The sequence below is a fragment of the Lethenteron reissneri genome, chromosome 31 (assembly GCF_015708825.2).
Source record: "Lethenteron reissneri isolate LAM-NWPU_2019-01 chromosome 31, ASM1570882v1, whole genome shotgun sequence".
Taxonomy (NCBI): Eukaryota; Metazoa; Chordata; class Hyperoartia; order Petromyzontiformes; family Petromyzontidae; genus Lethenteron; species Lethenteron reissneri.
This window is the reverse complement of record NC_083809.1, coordinates 2,815,289-2,835,541: the sequence shown is the minus strand read 5'-3', so window position 1 is coordinate 2,835,541 and position 20,253 is coordinate 2,815,289.

The following is a 20,253-nucleotide window of genomic DNA, read 5'->3' as shown; positions in this document are numbered from 1 at the left end:
AATGACTAGCGCTTTTTTGGGGAAGACAAAAGTGCTTATCCTATGGATAAACTCGCCCTCCGCTGTAAGGAATGAGTCACGTTCCACCACCAGTGCCATAACATGGCTTGCCGTGACAGGGGCGCTGACAATGTTCCTTTCAGCAGGAAATCACTTTGACTTTTGACTCTTTAAAACAAAAGTGCAGCTCTACAATTGCTTGCTCAAGCAACTGGAGGCCAAAAGGTCTTCCCTAGAAGGAGTTACAGAGAGCCCCTCTATAGGGTATTTGGTCTACTCTTCGCGCTGGCTAAGATGTATTGGAAACTCTGAACTAAACGATTTTCATTTTACCAGGTAAGTCCCACTGAGCTATATAGCTATTCCATTGGAACCTCATTTGCCAGTAAAAAATATGATAATTGTTTTTTTACCCTTCTATCTGGAAACAAAACTGACACCTTTTTTTGAGTTGTGCGCCTTTTGGCGTCATCTGTCTCGGGTGTGGACCAATCAACTTCAAGGACAGTGCATATATTATCAGAGTTATGTTTTTTGTTTGCATTATGGCTGCAGGTATTGTGGTATATGCAAACATGACTCCCTGTGAAAAAGTTGTCAGTTTTGTTGCCAGATAGAAGGGTAAAAAAACAATTATTATATAGCTATTGTTAAGAAGCTACCTGGCCACAAATGACAGCTGAACGAAGTGGCATATCACGTGGAAATGTATAGCAAACACATAATCTAAACGCGTGATTCTAAATGTGGAGGGGAAAAAAAACCAGAGGGTCCAGAGGAAATTCGACCAGACCACGGGGTGAACACGTCGGGATCGAACCCACGTCCTCCTGTAATCCAGGCGAGGTAGTTAACATCTCATAGCCACCGTGGAAGAGGTGGGGGTACTCACACTGTCACCTGCCGATCGACTGTGATGGAGCCCCTTGGCACTGCAGGGTGGACAGGAGCAGGCGCGGTGGGGTTGGGATGTGGTGGGGGGTGAGCAGCTTGCCCCATTGTTTTAACTGCCGTGTGCCAGAAGGTCAAACTGAGTCGGTGACCTTTCACTCGCGAGTGCAGTGCGTTAGCCATTACACCACGGTGGCATGCTCGATGAGAACGTTTACAGTGAGACTTAAGAGTAGACGCGCGGAAATGCGTGGTGTGTGCCCGTCTGTGATCCCGAGATTTGAAGACGAGGGTCGGTGGAGTACGCGCGCGGCGTCATTAGTGGCATGGATGTCGAGTGTGCACCCCGACACGTCACATTGTACATGCGTAACAAACACTGGTCAAAAAAAAAAAACATTTTTTTTTGGCCTGGACTTTTGCAGTTGTTCTAGACTAATTTCAGGGTGCTGATTCCAAATATGATCTCAGATTTTCTCTATCACATAATTTTTTATGCTATCGGAAAAGTGTGTTGACCAGTGAAATCGACTGTCCACATAACACGACCGCTACTTTCGGTCTGTCAGTCTGTAATTGTGGCTGTACTGGAATTGACTTATTTTATACTTACTATGGAAACATATTTTTGGGTGGTGGGGGTGGGTTTAGATCAAGGCAAGTTCAAAATTGTTTGAAGACTGAAAAAAACTTTTTTGTGGTTGTGGGGGAATTATGTCTTACAACTTTGAAGGAATTGCCCAGCTTTTCGGTTGTTTTGGCAGTATTTAAACTTTAAAAAATATATATTTGATCTCAGTCGAGCTCCGAGAGCACTCGTGAACACTTAAGCAAAGACGTTGACCTTTCTTTCTTTTAGAAGTCCAATTTTCAGAGAAAACCCACAATGATGGTGCGCGTTGGTTGGGGGCCAAAGCTTTTAGCCCACGTAACGCACATGCAATTACTGGCGATATTTTTCAGGCCGAGTAATATCATTATCGGGGACTCTCAACACAAATTTTTTTTTGCTTTTGTAATTGCCCAAAGTGTAAAAAAGAAGGACCAATTTTTTATTTATTCTGCTTCTGGAAAATGTTACAACCAAATGTTAATATTATAATGACCGTGTGTCAGCTCTTTATTGGCTCCGATAAAACTCGCACTATTTTAGTTTCATTATATTTTTTCTGAAGGAATGCGCTCGCCGTTAAGATTATTTACCGAGGTTATAAATAATACAGCAGCAATTTCGGGGGTAATTATTTTTATTTTTTATTTTTTTATATATTTACTTATCCCCATCGGCGGCGCGCTCTCCTGTGACCTTGCTTGACGTAATAAGTTCGAAGCGATTCCATCGTTCTTGGAAGACAATTAATTTCCACGCGTAATTATTGAAAATTCTGCGCGGAGGAAGATAAGGGACGTTCAACAATACCAACCTCGTTAAGGTGGGGGGTGGGGGGGGAGAAGGAAAAGATGCTCGTTATATCGGGTCACAGTTGTATCGTGTCAAAAACTCTTTCTCACGAAATCGTTTGTCGAGCGAGTAACTCGTGCCGAAACCAAAACACTTTACAAGCGATGCGTCGTCTCAGCTATCAGTGTTGATCGTAATCATCAGCCAGCCGCGATGATTGCGATCAACACTGGTAGCTGAGTCTACCCACTGTTGGAAGACAGCCTCCCCCAAGTGGTCGCCATCTCACACAGCCCTCATCGCTCTCCATCTCCCACGTGGTCGGACTCTCTCGGACGATGTTCCGTTCCTTCGATTCCCGCGATCCATCGTTAATTCATCCAGCACCGTGCAAAGTCAGCGAAGGGCCGTTGTGCCGACACGCGTGACCTTATGGATGATATTGGTCGCGAAAGCCTACGAGTTAAACTCACTAAACTCCATGGGGAAGGATAGTTTTCTTCAAACCAGACAATTGGAGAAACTCCGAATCGAGCCGACGAAGCCGACGTCTTTGCTGCGTTCCTCAGAAGGTGCAGAGATTCAAAGGTCATCACGCACGCGTGACTTCTTGCGACAGCATTCGCATCAAGCGCTCTCGCCACGCACCACGCCCCACGCACGACGTCCCACGCACCAAGCACCACACCAAACCACCCCACGCAACACACAGCACGCACGACGTCCCACGGACCACGCACCACACCAAACCACGCACAACACCACACAACGTTCCATGCATTACGCACCATGCCACACGCCCCACGCACCACGCAGCACGCCCCACGCACCACCCCACGCACCCCACACACCACGCTCCACGCACACTACACCACGCACCACACCACGCATTACGCATCACGGGTGGCGGCGCCATCCCTTTGAGGGTCGCACTCTTCACTTCGGGCGTCGACCGTCAATGGGGGCGCACAATTTTGCCGCCGGAGTTTGTGCATCGGGACGGGCCACGTGTCCGCTCCGTCACTTATTCGAAGTCAGAATCATTAAATTTCGATTTAAAGCTTTCGTGACTGCAGGGATTCATCTTCTTGGTTCTTTCGGTAAAGTCACGTAGAAGGGAAGTAATAAAATTATAAAAATAAAACAAAATAAAATAATTCTCACGACGTTGCGGCCACAACGCAAGCAGCCGTCCTCAGGTGAAGAACAGGTCTGTCGAGAAGACAGAGTCTGAAAGACAACCCCAGGCTTGAAGCGTCTTTTTAAGCTGGGTTGGAGGGGGGGAAGAGCGCCTTGACAAAATAATTTGCATACGCATATGCAATTATTAAGTTTTATTTTTATTATTTTATTACTTCCCTTCTACGTGACTTTACCGAAAGAATCAGAATCATTACTTAGATCGGAGGAATCCCATGGGCTACGGAGCTATGTTTCTCGGATGTCCAGAAGTATTCTTCTTGAACGTGGGCTGTCATTCCCGTTTATTGATGGAGCTCACATCCCACAAGTACGGGAATTTTTGTTAGCTACGAGTTCACTGATCAGCCGAAGTCAAAACAAACAAAGCCCACCCTTCTACATTTTTTAAAAATACATTACGCATTTCAAATAATTAAGTGATAATTTAAACATTTCTGTAATTGTAACTTAAAAAAATCATTTAAATAACAAAGTCTCACTCAATCTACGCTACGTTGTTAGTGTTGCTCACTGTTAATTTGCGAGCGGAAAACAATTACTCTCGTTTAGATTGCGCATCTAATTATTTCTGTTGACAATAAAAATGATGAATAGACTATACATACAGAAAAGTGATCTTTCATTTATTGTTAAATAATGCACACGCTCTGGAATTGAATTGAACTTCAGGAAAGGTTGAATGTATTGCCCAGTTGTTAATTCTCCACGTTTGTGGCCAGAGTAGTGAAGGCATTGGTCAAACATGAGATTGATGCTCTCGTGAACACATTATCCTGCGGAGGGAGCTGGTAGGAACGTTGGGTTGCTCGGTCAATGGCCAGGGTCAACGGCGGCGTGGTGTATTCCGCAAAATATGGCCGACTGTGAGGGCGGGCACAAGCCGGCGTGAGTAGGTTAAACGTTGAGTTTTATAAGGGCACCACGGGGTGACCAGCCCCTCCCTACCCAGCCCCACCCTCCCCACCCAGCCCCTCCCCGCCCTCCCCACCCAGCCCCTCCCCACCCTTCCCACCCAGCCCCTCCCTGCACGACGGACAAAATAATCCCCTGTGGGCTGGTGTAACCAGGAGGTTCCTACCAGTATAAAGGATGATGATGATGCTCATGGAGACATTGAATTACGGTCATAACGATGGATGATGGTGATAGAGGGAATCATAATTATGATTATGGGTCGGTTATGATGATAATAATTACGTGTTTTTTGATAGTCATAAATGGGATGATTGACGTATTGATTATCATGATGATCATAATAAATGGCTTATAATGAGTTGATCGTGATAGAAATTAGAATCATACTCGTGATAAATGGCTGAATAATAATGAATTGACAATGATTTGGAGATAGACGGATGGATGATAGTGATGTGAGGCTGACGGCATAGAGTGATGACTACGATGAGTATTACATATACACCTATGCTGTGTGTCAACCGTAACTCTGCTCGCACGCACACACACGCGCGCGCACACGCGGCGCACACGCGCGCGCACAGATCGTAAAATAAAAAAGGGGGAAATAATATAAGAACCCTGCTCCCAGAAGCCGATCATTAATTTCCACGCACCCCTTGTCCCGGAGAACAAAACCCATGCTGCTTAGGTTACCGTTGCAATTCATCAATTCGCAAATTGGCCGTTGCCCAGGTGAGAGACAATTAAGGGACCCAACACCTCGAGGTTGGCCTGGGGGGGGGGGGGGGGTGGTGGTGGTTGTGGTGGTCGTGGTGGTCGTGTTCTGGTGGTGGCGGTGAACGCGCGTGTGCGCCCCCCCTCCCCCCCTCCCCCCCTAATTTCTGCTGCCATCTCGCGGCGCTTCTCTCGCGTCGACTTCGGAGGGCCGTGATCCGGGCGGAAGATGGAAGATTATCGCCGCTCGTTTTTGACATTCAATTACAAGTTTAATCTCCGGACCCCGCCCACGCTCATGCTTCTCTCTCTCTGTCTCGCTGTGATGCCTCTCCTCCTCCTGTTCCCCCCGCCTCCCCCCCCCCCCCCAACATCTCTTCCCTACCACACCGCCGCACTCTTTCCAACCGAGTCACCGACACCCCCCCCCTCCTCCTCTCGGAAAATCGCTGCTGTTCTCGGATTCGCAAATAGCTGTTGCAAAACGTACGGCAACCCTCTCCCCTCCCCCAAACCTCCCCACCCACCGACTTGTGTAATTATCTGCGTAGGGCAATGGGGTTGTTGTCGACTGCACAGGCGGTGCAACTGCAGCGGGGCCCACGGGCTACGAAAGTAGAGGTGTTGGTGAGGTGGACCGGTGGGATTTTGACAGGGAGGGGGGGAGCCCATTTAATCCCTTGCACCAGGGACCAAGGTCCACATCACTGTCACCGCCAGCTGCATGGGCTGATGTCATCGTGGGGCGCCACGGTGGCGAGATGTGAACTACCTCGCCGGGTATGCAAGTTGGTCGTGGGTTCGATCCCGACCCTGATGCGTGTATATTTGGAGTTTGCGTGTTCTCGCCGTGGTCGCGTGGATTTTTCTCCGGGTCCTCTGGTTCCCCCCCCCCTCCCCCTCTACGTCTAGAAACACGCGTTTAGAGTATTTGGATGCCATACATCTCCACACGATAAGCCATATCGTTGAGCTGTCATTTGTGGCCAGGTCGCTTCTTAAAAAGAGCTAGACAGCTCAGTGGGCCTTACCTGGTAAAATAAAAATAGTTAATAAAATTACAAGAAATATATTTAGGCGACATGTACAATTTGAGTATGACGTCTCGCTGGTGATTACAACCAGCTTCATCAGGCGATTTGCCCGAATTGTGAAGAAGTCTTCCTGCTTCAGGTCTTAAATAGATAGAGCAAGATGATGTCATGACTGTGAGCATAGATGAGTGGGGAGTTTATTGTAATCATATACATTACAATGGATAATGTTAATCTGAAAAAATGCAGTACAAATTACCAGATGGGTTAATCACAGTTCATGAGCAACTGCGTCATTCCCCACCCACTCACCACACTGCAGATCTCAGAGCACGTTCGATTGTAGTAAAATGCCCTTTATTTTTTGCTCATGAACATATTCTCGTTATTTCCTCCCCCCCCTCTCTCTTTCTCTCTCCAAATGTTGACGTCGACCGTGCTTTTAGTGTCACTCGAGTGCATGAAGACAGCGCTGAGATGAATATTAAAAGGGGGCATCAGACAAGGTGACAACGCTTTCCACCACGGAAATTGAACGATGAAATCAGCTGGCGTGCAGGCGTTGTCGTTGTATTATTGGCATCGCAGCGACGTGAGAGATGGCGACAGCTTGGGGGAGGGGCCCTTCATCCAGCAGTAGATCGATGATGGTTGACGACGACGATGATTTTTGGTGTCACGCCACGTGGCGTAGCGTCCATTTGGAACTCTCGCTGAGTAACGCCGCGCCCAACACGCCCCCGTGACCGACACTGCGTGGAGAGGGCCTTCATCCAGCAGTGCATCGAGCATGGGCAGACACCCACCTGCTGGAACCACCGCAGAGCCCTGCAAGGGTGGATTGTCCGCCGCAATCGTATTTACGCGTGGACTTCATTCGCACCGTACGTAGCCAACCGTGCCAACCAAAGGTGAGGGGAGGGAGAAGGAGCTCAAAACAAGAAGCAGTTCGAATTAAATGAAAGAAACGCAGTTGTATCGCCCGCTGCCACCACCACACCTGGGAGGGGAAAAAGAAATCGAGGTTGTGGCTTGTTCCATTAGGAACAAGAGCCCGCACAGCATTTACCTCCCCTCGAGGTCATGTTGCATTATCTGTACGCCCTTAAAAAAAATACAATTTTCATGAGCGTCGGGAGCAAAGACTCCTCTCCAGGAAATTGCAGTCCATATTTTAGGGGACAGAAACAGCCGGCTGAATACACCTCGGGTGGAGGCCGCTGCTGCTGCTGCTGCTGTACGCGAATCGCACCCTCAGATCCCCTACTCCGTGGCTGAGAAATGCAATTTTACACGTTCGCCATGCATTCCCGGAACGCGATCCCCCTCCCACCACCACCACCACCACCCCTCTCTCGTTCTCTTTGTCTGTTTTTAATCCCTCCGGCCATCTCATAATCCACATAAATTAGCTTCAGTTGGGCTTTCCAGACAGCGTCACGTGACCCTAATCTGAATTTCAGAAACGTCGCACCTCGGGACATGCTAATTCTGCTCCTGCAAATCCTCGGCAGCGAGCGGCGGTGGCGTTTTGGGGCCGAGCGGATCGCAAGCGGACGTCCTCCTCGCCCATTAATGGATCCGTCTCATCCACCGCATTCCCCACCGGCACCGGGGCTGATAATTAATTGATCAGACGTTGTTGTTGCTGTTGTTGCTGCTGCTGCCGAGGATGGTAAAACGACACATTTGGCCACCAACTGGATTTAGGGTTTTTTCGAGGGTGTGCGTGCGTTTGCGCGCACGGGTGCATCCGCTGTATTTGTTGTTATTGTAAGTGATCATTTATTTGTAATGTACAGGTCAAGCTATGACCCAGATGATGGCCACGTGACGTCGGTCAATGCACTTCAGATTTCACAATTTATTTAGTTCAGCAGAAAGGGCCTCAATAGGCTGTTTGGCTCAATGTCATGGGCGTTCTACGACGTTATGGATGTTATACCTTGACTGACACTGCCCACAGACTAACACTATCCACAGACTAACACTGCCCACAGACTAACACTGCCCATAGACTAACACTGCCCACAGACTAACACTGCCCGCAGACTAACACTACCCATAGACTAACACTGCCCACAGACTAACACTGCCCATAGACTAATACTCCCCACAGACTAACACTACCCACATACTAATACTACCCACAGACTAACACTGACCACAGACTAACACTACCCACAGACTAACACTGCCCACAGACTAGCACTACCCATAGACTAACACTGCCCACAGACTAACACTACCCATAGACTAACACTGCCCACAGACTAATACTCCCCACAGACTAACACTACCCACAGACTAACACTGACCACAGACTAACACTACCCACAGACTAACACTGCCCACAGACTAACACTACCCACAGACTCACACTGCCCATAGACTAACACTGCCCACAGACTAACACTACCCGCAGACTAACATTGAATCGTATTTGCAAGAATCGGTCAGTTCGCAAATGTTGTTTGTCATGCGATTTACGTCACTCCTATGGCCACTAGAGGCGCTATCATTCACCGCAATGTGTAACAGACTTTGGGTAGGGAGGTGTGGACAGCCACGACTCAACACGCAGCCGCCGCGACTCTCACCAGGACAAGCCCACCGAGAAACGGACCAACGAACGGAATATTTCCAGGGGAGTGAATTGTTACACCCTTAATGGTCATCATCGTCATCATCATCATGGTTTTAACAATCTTTAACATCATCAGCCATAATCCACATTACCTAGTCGCAATGTGGTGGATATACAATGCAAAGTTGAGATCGTGGATATCTAGCCCAAGCATGGAATAAGAAAGGAAGTCTCTCGTTTAATTCGTGATAATGTTTTATTCATTCTTTACCTCCCCGCAGCGATTGAATGAATTACCGTGACCCCGGGTCACGATTTGATGCAAGAATTGAGTAATTTCGCTTTTACTGACTTGTCCGCCTTGTACCTCTCTCATTTGTGCTATCCTGTTTATTATGAGTTTGTTCTCTTAGCCTGTAAGAGGCATTTGGCGTATAATGTGTATGTACATAATGGAACGTGCTCCCAGAGTTCAATTTCCAGCCACTGCGAATATCGGTGGTGAGTGAACTGGTCTTGGGTCCACCTCACTTCACCAAATCTCACTGACAAGCGTGGTACAGCATGGTCACGCAACTTCACGAATGACATTGCATTGGGACTCCTTCCCCCGGCAATGGATTAACACAAGTCTGTTAATAATTTTACTGCCATACTTATAAAGTATAATATTTATCTAGATTTGAAGTTTTCGTGACTGCAGGGATCCATACTCTTTGGTTCTTTCGGTAAAGTCACGTAGGTATAAAATAAAATAAATGTGTTGCGCCCGAAACGTCGTGATTTAATTTATTTTATTATATACCTACGTGACTTTACCAAAAGAACCAAAGAGTATAATATTTATACAGCGGTGTTCGTGATGATGATGATGATTGCGCTAAAATATTTGCAGTCTTCGAGTACATCACCATTAACGGAGTCTCTACAAGTCGTATTTGACGATGTTCCTGAATTGTGTTTTGACGTTTTATTTTACTTTCGCCCTGCTAATTATCACCACATGACCACGGAAATTAATGTAGGACTAAATCTGTTATTTAATTAGAAGGCAGCTGGGATACAATATTTTCACCGCATGATTTTTTCCCATTATTCTTGTGCCACGGTTCCCATGCTCCACTCTCTTTGTTCTCCATCCCCCCCTCCACTCTCCCCGTGTCAGAGAACGGTTGCGGCAGAGATGTTTCACGGAACTACTTAACAGTCCGTCAAGTGGCATTCCGCCCCCCCCCCCCTCTTTGCCACACACTCTACTATGAGATTGTCATATGCCGCTTGTCAAATCCAAGTTTTGTAATTCTCACAGTTGAGGCTTTGGCAAATCAAGCGAAAAACTGAACGTTATTTCACGCGCGGGCGTGTGTGTTGTGAGTAATTCGGTGACCTGGCTGGCACCATCAACTCACTGCGCTTGAGAACTCGGTTTATTCACTGGCGGTTGAATTCCACGTTCATTAGAACCCAGACTTTTCCGCGGTGCCAGCTGAGTGCTCTGACCTCCGATCTGTCCCTAGAAACTCCGCTCACTGAGAAACTCTTCCTCTAGCCTCGCTCCTGCGTTCCACATCACACCCGCCTACCCATCATCAATACGCGCGGGCAACGCGCATTTACCGGCGCTCGTTAGCGTCTCGGCGCCGTGGCCACGGTGGGCTGGGGTCTTGGCTGTCGCGAGGACACCGCGAGACGGCCGCACGTGCCGGTGGGTGCCCACGTGATCTCATAAACTGAGTGAGCACCGAGTCTCGCGCGCGCGTGTCCGCGTCTCGGCCCTAGGCCTCATTTCCAGAGGGCCCTCTCGGTCTCCGCGGTTTCACCGTCAATTTTCGTGCCGCTGAAAGAGCTGGGGACACATTCACAGAGGTAGCGGGGGGGGGGGGGGGGGGCAAAGCGCTGTCCTGAAAGTGTCACGTGTTCGCTCTGTGTTGTCATCGTTGTCGTCATAATAAATATACGATCGGCATTGTCAGTCAAATATTTTATTGTTCACACATCAAATATCAACCAACAATCGGCGTTCATCAACAATTATAATCACCATCATTATCATCATCATTGTGATAAATTATCAAATGTGAGTAGCAGTTGGGGTTTTTTAAAATCTTTTCATTTGCATTATCGGTAACCGATCAACAAAACTGGTATTGAAAAAACCCCGGTTCAAACCGGCTTACGGAACGCAGACTACAGCGAATACAAATGTCGATAGAGCAATACACACAACGTCTGTGACTCCTTAGGATGAGAAACGAAAGGGAACTGTCGCTGGACTTGCGATCCAGAGGTCGCCCGTTCGATTCATTCTCCTGGCGCGGCAGTCGAAGCGATGGGGAAAGCTTGTAGAATATCCACCGCCACCATCTCTGTTCACCCAGCAGTGGCAATGGGTAGCTCGTGCACGCCAGTCAGACGATCGGACGTGCGCATGTGGTGGGGTAAAGTGTGGGTAATCTTTACCGTTCACAGGACGTCTGGTCAGCGTGGAAGAGTAGAGGCCTGATGCCCACTCTCGAGCACTCGCTAGAAATTGCAGGGCCGCACCTTTACCGTTGCGTGATGTGTCAGTTCGCGTGTGTTCACGATTTAAATCCCTCGAGAAACGGTTTCCGGCTGTGTGGCTGAGAACGATTACCCGTTTACCAGTTTACATTGAACAACCTTATCAGTAATAATCATCTACATCATCACAATCAATCGGCATCAATCATTGCCATCGTGATTATGACCATCACAATCATTATTTTCATCTACATCATTGTCATTCACCATTAATCATTATCATCAATGATCGGCAATCAATGATGATAATGATTAGTTAGCATCTCGTCACCGTGCCAAGATGCCAACTACCTCGTCTGGTATACAGGAGGTCGTGGGTTTCATCCAGACCCTGACGCCTGTAAATTTGGAGTTTTTCGTGTTCTCCCCGTGGTTGCGTGAATTTTCTAGGGTTCCTCCGGTTTTTCCCTCCACATTTAAAATCAACATCACGCGTGCAGAGTATTTGGCCGCTATAAAGTTCCACACAATATTGTATGTGGCCAGGTCGCTTCTGATAAAGATCTATATAACTCAGTGGGCCTTACCTGGTAAAATAAAAAGAGTGAAAAAAATGTATGTATATCAGCATCAGCAATAGCACCACCTAATGGTCTAAGACAAGACGATTGTCTGCAGGAAAGCATCACTGAGTGTCATAACTCTCTCTCTGAGCAGAGTTCTGTCAAGTTTCCACACTATGGGGTGATCATGTCTCTGCATTATCTCAATTGAATAATTTGCAGGATTGTCAAATTTTGGAGGCCGACGCCTGGCATGCGATGGTCTCCTCTCGCGGCATGACGTCATTGGATCTTTAACGTCTGCCGCGAAGCGGACGGACGGCACGTAGTAGCAGTCGTCGTACGTGTACGGTTACCGTGCACACCGCAGGGTTAACGAGGGCGGCCGCTGGATTCGAACCGCGAACCTCTGCGACGAGCGGCTAAACGCGGTGCCCCCGCTGGGTCGTTGTCACCGCCAGTGCTCTAACTCGCTGCAGTCCGTACATTTCAAAGCACTCTCCGCACAGATTAATCAAATTTACGCTGGCGTGAGAGAACACACACAGGGAACATTAACAAAGCTACAAATCAACAACATAAAAAAACACAACAGCAACGGTAGGAGCAAACGGGACCCCATGGGAGCCACGCTAACATGTCGAACTGCTTTGAAATACGTTTTTAAACACGGCCGCACTCCAAAACTATTGCGATGTGCGGGACTCCTAACTCATCCCGTGGCTTTGGTGCGCAACGCGGGGCTGACAATGCGTAACCGCTCCACCGGGACGAGCGGAGAGGAATTTGCAATTTTTAATTTGCGAGCCGTGCCGGTGATAGAGGAGTGCGGAGTGGATGGATTAATCGCCTCGAACAGAGCTAAGTGGGTAACGATTTGGCAAAGCGAGACCCAGCAGCGACCACGTGCTCTCTCGCTCGTACAACGCGACGTGCCCCAGCACATCTTGTGTGCAGTGCGTTTAAATTAGCGGTTAGCACACACTGGGATTGGGATCTATATAAAAGCGAGTCGGCGTCTCGATTCAATCCCACAGCCCCCCCCCCCCCCACTCTGTCCCTGTCCACACAGGAGTTTGCATGGGTGCCCCAGAGTTAGTCGAAAGGCAGGGTCGTGTTTTAGTGGGGTAAATTGTGGGTACTCCAAATGTCCTCTCTCTCTCTCTATACGGGTTATCTAGAGCATCCTCTAGTGGATGACCTTTCCACCAGCAGAGGCGAGAGCCAGGAATTGTAGGGCTGCCCCTTTATATGCCTTTCAAAAATTGTTAAATCTGTAAGGGACATGCGTCAACAGGGCTCCAATCCCCAACGGAAGTGTTTCTTCTTTCGGGGCATAATGCACGTGTGTGTCGGTGTTTGCCACTGGTCACGAACGACATCAGTGAAGGGTTTTTGAACCGGTCCTGGGCCTCTCCTATGTCTACTCAGCTTCGAATGAATATCTGGTGCTGTGTGTAAATATCGCCACTCGGGAGACAAAGGCGGCCGAGCGTGGTGCTTTCCACGCACCCCCTCGAGCAGCACTTGTCCCAACAGTATGTTAAGGCTAGACGGGGGGATCTTTTTATGTGGCGTGTATGTGGGTTAAATCATACCAAGATGGCACCATTGGGGAGGACAGGTGCTAAATCTGTCAGTCATCTCACTCAGTTGACTCCTAACAACTGGGTCTGTTTTGTGACCTCCTGACAGCGAACATTCCGCACTTCACGTGGCCTTAAAGTGCACTTGGTCTGGCACAATAGCTGTTGTGATGTCACCGTCATTTCGTGGCGACTGTCAGTTGTTGTGTGGGGAACTGCAACACTCAGCTACAAACCCAGGTAACATCAGTGGAAAGCGTTATCAGATATTGTCCGGGCACCTCCCCTAGGCAGACTCAGCCTTTCATTTGTACCTGATACGATGTTTCAACATCATCAAAGACGGTGGGCATCGCGCAGGCAATGCATCACCCCTCGTACGCCGTGCCAGCCCAAATGAGTGCTCACTTACAGCACTTGCCTCAACAGTCTATATAGCTCTACAGGGGACCTTTGTCCTTGGCTTTGTGTCAATGAGGTAGATGAATAGATAGCCGGAGGGTTTTATGAATTGACAACACCATCACTAATTCAACTACACACTCTAACCTTAACTCTTGATTGTGGCTAGAAGTCTAACCATGATCGAGGACGCCACGGTGGCGAGATATTAACTCCCTCACCTGGTATACAGGAGGTCGTAGGTTCAATCCCGACCCGGACGCCTGTATAATTTGGAGATTGCACGTTCTCCCTGTGGTTACGGGATTTGTCTCTGGGTCTTCTGGGGTTTCCCTCCACATTTAGAAACTTGATTTATGAGTATTTGGCTGCTATACATTCCCACGTGATAAGCCACTTCGTTGAGCTATCATTTGTGGACAGGTCGCTCCTGAAAAATAGCTACATAGCTCATTGGGCCTTACCTGGTATTTATTTGTATTTTGTGCCATTACACGTAACCTGAGCCCGTGCTTCAACACTATTTATATGCTGGTATTGACATCAGCAACAACAAACATTCTATGCTATGCTATTTTTATTTTGCCAGGTAAGGCCCAATGAGCTATGCACCTTTTTTTCAGAAGCGACCTGGCCACAGATGATAGCTCAACAAAGTGGCTCATCGTCATCGTGTGGAAATTTATAACAGCAGCCCAATACTCGAAACGCGTGACGTCGATTCTAAATGTGGATTCTAGCGATGGCTCACCTGGCCACGAGGCTCAGCGAACGGTCTGCAATCGGAAGGTTTCGAGTAAAAAAAAATCCTGGTTGGGGCTCGACTCGGTCCATCATTCATCTGGATTCCATTAAAATATAAGTACTATTCTAATATCTTCTTGGTTCTTTCGGTAAAGTCACGTAGAAGGGAAGTAATAAAATAATAAAAATAAAACATAATAAAACAATTCTCACGACGTTTCGGCCACAACGCAAGCAGCCGTCCTCAGGCGAAGAATGAAACACCACCAAGCTTGGAGCGTATATTTAAGCTGGGTTAGAGGGGGGGAGGTGGGAAGAAGAGCGCCTAAACAAAATAATTTGCATATCAAGAGGAATTCAGCATATGGAAAATGCGTAGGAGGTGGGCGGGGGGGGTTCCAAATCAATACTATGCCCGTGCATTATGCAGGATTAGCAGCATCAAAGGGGGGGGGGGGTAGCATTAACAAAGGAAAGGAATGCTAATAGTATGTAGCTGCAGTTACTAAACAACCACGTAAAAAACTAAAGTATAAACTACATAGTATCATCAGTATACTTACTATACTCTACAATAAGCTGAGTTACTAACAGTAAGTAATACATAAAACATTTCTACGTTGTAAAAAAAAAATTATATAATATGCTTCCATCTAAACTTTATTCTCTTACATCACACGCGTCTATATCGTACTATATACTGCCATAGGCAAACCCAACATTAAATTACATACTGTATTGCTATAAACCACTCTATACCTTATACATTTTAATATAACACTATGTATTATTCTACCCACCCTAATGTGTATCAAAATGGTTTATTACGTCCTTCCAGTGATTGCTAAGCCAGAATCCATCTTCTCGGTTAAAATTGTCTCTGTGTTTGTATATGTGGATCGCCTCATGAACGAAATTCTCATGATAGCCAGATGGCTTGCAGAGAACCTCTGTCTTGGAGAAGTCAATGTCATGTGAGCCCACTGAGTTGTAACAGTGATCTGCCACGGCTGAGGTGTTTGTCCTACCGTGTTTCAGGTCAGCTTTATGTTCACGGATGCGGTCCGAGACGTGTCGTTTGGTTTCCCCAATGTAACTGCTACCACAGAGGCAACTTAGTTTGTAGACACCAGGGTACTGTATACCAGATCACGGATTTTATGTACTGTGTTGAATCGGACCTGGATCTTGTGTTTAATCAGGATTTTGGAGATCTTTTTTGTGACCCCAGTAATGTAGGGTAAGGTGATGGTCTTGAAAGGCTCCTCAACAGGATCCTTCTTGATGGTTGGAGTGATGGCTTTGCGGATTGTGTAGTCGGAGTAACCATTAGCCTTAAGAGCTTGGCGTACGTGTTTGAGTTCACTGGAAATGTGTTCATGGTCGGAGATGCATTGGGCTCTATGATATAGAGTCTTGATGAGGGAATTCTTCTGGGATGGATGGTGGTGGGAATCCGGTTTTAGATAAGCATCCGTGTGGGTGGCTTTCCTGTAGACAGAGTGGCTCATTGAACCATCAGGTCTCCTTTTGATTAGGACATCCAAAAAGGGTAGCTTGCCATCATTTTCGACTTCCATGGTGAATCTGATGGCTGGGTGTATGGAATTGATGTGGTCGAGAAATTGGTCTAGAGCAGGCTGGCCATGTGGCCAGATGACAAAAGTGTCGTCTACGTACCTCTTCCATAAGGTCGGGCGTAGAGTGGCAGTCTGGATGGCGTCCGTCTCAAATTTCTCCATGAAGATGTTGGCTACAACCGGAGATAGGGGGGAGCCCATTGGGGTGCCCTCAATTTGCTTGTAGAAGGTTCCATTCCAGGTGAAGTATGTATTGGTTAAGCAGTGTCTCACCAGGGGGGGGTACCCCAGCATTCAGTCCTTGATGAACCAAGTCTTCAATGATTGCGATGGTGTCAGGCACAGGCACCTTGGTGAACAAGGAAACCACATCAAAACTGACAAGCAGGTCGTCTGGGGACAGGGCAATCCCCTTGATTGTCGATACCAGGTCAGTAGAGTTTAGTACTGCAGAGGTGGTTTTTCCAGTGAAAGGCCGTAGGATTTTGGACAGAAAACGAGCCAGTTTGTAAGTGGGGGAGTTGATAGTAGAGACAATGGGACGAAGAGGTGTATCTTCTTTATGTATCTTTGGCAAGCCGTACAATCTTGGTGGCCTGGCTGCAGAAGGTTTCAACGAGAACTGTTTGGTCTGATCAATTAATGCGGTTGAAGCAGAAATGATGTTGTTGGTTTTGGAGACGAGGCTGTTGGTGGGGTCTCTTTTTATTTTTGTATAGCTGCCATCGTTGAGTAGTTCTTGAATTTTGTTGTTGTATTCTATTTTGTCCATGATGACAGTGGCATTGCCTTTGTCGGCTGAGAGGATGACAATGTCATCCCTCTTTTTTAATTGAGCTAATTCAAAACGCTCATCTTTGCTGATGTTGCTAATATTTTCGGTAAAGTAACGTAGGTAAAAATTTAAAATTAATAAAAGTAAAATTAAATAAAAATCACGACTTTTCGGAGGCAACACAAGCTTCCGTCTTCAGGTGGAACCGTCACAGCACGATTGCTGTATCAAATTAACTTGATACAGCTTCCGTCTTCAGGTGGAACCGTCACAGCACGATAGCTGTATCAAGTTAACTTGTTACAGCAATCGTGCTGTGACGGTTCCACCTGAAGACGGAAGCTTGTGTTGCCTCCAAAACGTCGTGATTTTTTATTTTATTTTACTTTTATTAATTTTTATTTTTTACCTACGTGACTTTACCGAAAACCTTAGAATATGAATCCTTGCAGTCACGAAAGCTTCAAATCTAGAAATATAAGTACTACTTTGTGGAGAAATCCGCAGCGGTTGTCCTATGGATAGGCTTTCCCCCCGGCCATAGAAATGTGGAACTTCCACCTCTGGCTCAGATGTTGTAAACGGGACGTGAGCAACCATCTCAAGACTTAATCGAGCAGCAAGTCACGCTGACCTAACACTGACCCGAACATTAGCAACGTCCGTGGCCCTAACGCCAATGCGGACCCTAATGTTAGCTCGGGCTCAATCATTGCCCCTGCCCGTATTGCCGATTATGATCCTAATCTTATCCCCTTGCCTGAATCGCTCCGACTACTCTGTCAGCGATGACACTCGAATCACGACGACATCAGAGACGCACGTCGCGCTGGCAAGGTGAAAAAGGGCCGCCAATGTAATTGCCGCATCTGCTCGTTACGGCGCGCGCGCGCGAGAAAGAGATAAAGAGCGAGAGAGAGAGAGAGAGAGACGGGGGGGTGAGAGCAAAAGAGATGGAGAGCGAACGAGATCGTTTACACTTTAGAGCGCAAACAACGTGATGGAAATAGATTGTCGTCATCGCGAACGATGACAAGCGGTTAACGCGCCGCTCCGCAAAATTCCTTAACTCAACTGTCAGTTTAACCTCCGAGGACGGTGCTGGATGCCGGCCAATTAGCATATCTGGCAATGAAAAATGTGAGCGCATTACCGCTGGCTTAGGTGAAAAGGTGGTTTGACAGATGAAGAGGTTTCTAATTTGACACGCCATTAATGTGACGCGCCCTCCCCCCCCCCCCGTGTGGCTTCCTCGGGCTCGGCTTGATCGTACGATCGCGTAAATTGTTTGGAGGTCTTGAAGTCGTGACTCTCTCGGAATGCGGGGACACGGACCGGCTGGAGAGGCTCCCACTCAGCCCATTGGGCCCTCGTAATCTCCCCGGCGGCCGCGAGATGGGACTCACCGCCCCCCAAACCCCCAACCCCCCCCCCCGCCCCGCTGCTTGCTGACGTGGGTTGAATTTCATCTTCAGGCGATGATGGCAAAACGTGATTTTTTTTGTGGCACGAAGCCCGAGTGACAACTCCTCCGTGTCGCAGTCTGTGGGTCTCTGCGTAAGTCAGTGGTGCAGTAAGCCTGTTCGGCGGCACGCGCCCTGGTGCAAGCTTGCATGGCCCTTTGCGTCTTCATGCGAGTCTCTGTGTTTGTGTAGCGGGCCTCTATGTAGGTCTGTGGGTGTCTATGAGGGGAGCGGTGGTGCAGCGGTTAGCGAACTGCGCTATGAACCCGGCGACTCCGGGTTCGATTCCCGCTTACGGTTAACACCAGTGACGATTATCTGAACCGGTGTTGGGCCTCCTCTAGGTCGACTCAGCCTCAAGTGAGTACCTGGTGCGGTGTGTAAACATCGTCACTGGGGTGCTGGCCACCCACCCCCTCGTGTACCGTTCCAGCTTTCATAGGTGCTCGCTAACAGCACTTGCCCCTACAGCCTGTTAAGGCTACACGGGGGGTGTTGTCTTTGTTTTCATGTAAGGCGCCGGTGTAGTCTTGTTTGTGGCACGAGCCCTGGTGCAAGTCTGCGTTCGCCTGCGTGTGTCTCGCTGTAAGCCCGCGAGTCTCTATATAGGTGTAAGGGTCCCGATGTGGCGGCGTAACGCGCGCGGTTAGCAAAGGGTGATGATGTGACGTGACACTGGAGTGGCAGCAATTATGGGGCGAGGCAGGCAGGGATGGAGGGACTGCGACTGAGCTCACGCAGCTGCAAGCGTGTGGACGTGGGAGAGGCGCCGGAGGGAGCAAAGCATCTCGACTGAGCGGGTGCAGCTGGGGACGAGCAGGTGTGAGCGCCGGGGCACGGGGCAGGCGCCGGAGAGGTGGGAGATGGGAGGGATAATTGGGAGATGGCGCGTGCTGGAGACGCCGTGGAGACGGTAGCTTAATAGGGGGGGAGGGGGGGTAATCGAGGACTCCAAATGAGGAGGGATTGTTTAAGGGGGTGTGCCCAGCAACACGGTGGTTGGTGCTCAAAGGGATGAAGGGGATAAGAGTCGTGGAGAAGACGCCTGGGACCTCGCCCTCCTCACCTCGTCCTGCCCAGCGGTGTTGGCTGATCCCCTGCTGGGGACAGGGACGAGGGCAGAGGCGTGAGGGAAGCAGGGCAGGATAGCGGAGTGTAGAGTGGGAGAGAGAGAGAGTGCGGGGGAGACAGAGTGGTTCGGGGAAAGTCGGGGAGTTCGGAACAAGGGTGTGTGTGTATGTGAGGAGCATCCACACGGGACGCATGGTAAGTAAAGTGACAGGTGAAAAGCTAAGAGTGTCAGTGTGAGTACAACACTACACCGAAAAAGTCAGTGGTGCACCACGGTTGGAATGGGCCCTGGTGCAAGCACCACGCGATGAATGCGTAATTGAGTGGAACCACATTGACTTTTAACTTTTTTTTTGTACACAAATAGGAATCGGCCAAACAATCCAACAGGCAATCTGTTTCTGAGAAAACGCTCTTCCCTGTGTCAATAAGTCGTCAGCGTTAGTAGCTCAAATGAGCAGTGAGGCAGTGCTCCTCTCCTGTTTGCAACCCCGAGACAGCGGTGGAAATTCCCCCTTCCTATGGCGAGGGCGAATCTCGTTATAGATCGACCACTGTTGACTTCCTCACAGAGTGGTACTCATTTACTGGCCTCATAGGGATGATGGACTGAGTCAACACCCAAACAGCATTTGCCATATATCTTAAGTTTTCGTGACTGCAATGATCCATACTCTTTAGTTATTTCGGTAAAGTCACGTAGGTATAAAATTAAATAAATTAAACATTTAAAACTAAATCAAAATAAATCAAATCACGACGTTTCGGAAGCAACACAAGCTTCCGTCATCAGGTGGGACAGCCACAGCCATCTACAT